Source organism: Ursus americanus, chromosome 17 (assembly GCF_024610735.1).
Source record: "Ursus americanus isolate L20-20 chromosome 17, mUrsAme1.1.p, whole genome shotgun sequence".
Classification (NCBI taxonomy): domain Eukaryota; kingdom Metazoa; phylum Chordata; class Mammalia; order Carnivora; family Ursidae; genus Ursus; species Ursus americanus.
In genome coordinates, this window is record NC_142143.1 from 24,146,283 (window position 1) to 24,148,117 (window position 1,835).

Genomic DNA, 1,835 nt, shown 5'->3' on the forward strand with positions numbered 1-1,835 from the left:
TATCCTACTCCCTAGTACCTAGCATAGTGCTTGGGATATAACAGGTGTTCGAGAAATATTTGTTGGCTAAGTGAATGGAAGAGGGTAGAAAGTTGTGCTTCACATCTAAGGGCCTCGGTTTCTCAGAGAGGTAAGAGGTAAGATCCTCTGAAAATTAGAAGAGGTGGATGTTGAGAAGCGAGGTGAATGTTTTGGAAACTTGCTGAGGGGGAGGGGCAAGTAGAAGGACAGTGTCATGATACGCACCATCACAGAACTTTCTGTAGCAGAGCCTTCCACCAGGGTGAGCACAGAGAGCAGCTTGTTGTGATGACCCAGGGGTTGAGTTTTACTCAGTGCAGGCATAGGTTTGGGGTTATAAAAGGATTTCAAAGTGTGGAGGAAAGAGTGGCCCAGGTAAGCAACTAGGACACCAGCTTCCTAGGACAGAAAGTGAGGAAGCTGGTGGGAAATGGAGGGAAGGAGGAGCCAACCAGAGGTCAGGTCCAAGGGCAAAGATGACTGAAGGAAGAGGAGAACTGGAAGGCTAGAAAGTCATAGTCAGAAGGTGGAGTATTGGAATTGATTTCATAGGTGCATCAAATTCAGGCAGTGACAAATTCCAGAGCGCGGTCAGGATGTGGGTGACCGAAGTCCAAGTTTCAAGGCAGGGTAGCTCTTTCTTTGTACGCTTCTCAGGAAGCTGTCAGGGAAAGAGAGATTCTGGGTGTTGGTGTTTTCTGTGAACAACTGTGTCCTATTTCCAACACAAGTCAGTGTTAGTGGAAACACACATCATGATCTTTCTGTTGCAATAATCAAATCTCTAGAAACTGGTTTATTACTAAAATGCTCCTTAGTTACAACATTTCTTTGATTCCTTTTTCATGCTTTTCAGAGTCCCTTAATCTACTGGTAATGAATTGGGTGCAGGGAGCAGTTAACCGTGTTGAAGATGCTTAACCAGATTAGGCATATCCATGTACCAAGATGAAAGAATATTTAGAAGGCAATATAGGTATACAGAGCATTCTAGTGCAAATAATAGTAATCACAAACACTTCCAGAATGTTCCCAATGCACCATGTGCTGCGCTAAGGGCTTTACATATGCAAACCACTTACTCTTTCCTAAAGTCCTTTGAAATAGGCGCTATCATTATCTCCAGCTTAGAGATGAAGAAACTGAGACCCCCAAGAAGTCAAATAACTTGCCCAGAGGTCACATAGCTAGTAAATGGCAGAGCCAGGATTGGATCCCAAGTAGATACTGCAAATACAGCAGTGAGACAGTTTGCCTCTTCCCTTTTGAAGAAGAAACAGAGGCTAATAACTTACTTGCTCAAAGCTAATAAATAGTGGAGCTGGAGTTCCAGCCACGGCTGTCTGAGCTCTTAACATCCAAGCCCTAAGCTCATTCATCCAGATGGTGACCTTTCCTGGTGGGAATGATCTCTGACTTTTGCAGTCTCCCTTTGTGGAGGACAGCTTTAGAAAACCTCAGCCGTGGCAGGGAGTAGTTGCTCAACACATGTTTGTGGAATAAACAAAAAAATGAAGATTACCACACTCCCTGGTGTCACAGTGGACCAGAAGGTGCATTTTACAGTTGAGTAATTCCAGATAAAAACAGGAACATGGTGTTTATAAGCTGCCTTCAGTGGAGGAGAACACAGAGGCCAGGGGAAGGAGAAATCAGGGACCCTGAGGAGAGGGCCCCCGGAAAGTACCAGCAGGCACTGGGACCCCCAGCATGGGAGACGCCAGGCCTTTGTGTGAGCGGGACAGCACCACGTGGCCTGCCTGCATCCCCCTCTCCTGCCCAGAGCTCAGCTGTGAAAAACCAAAGGAACACCC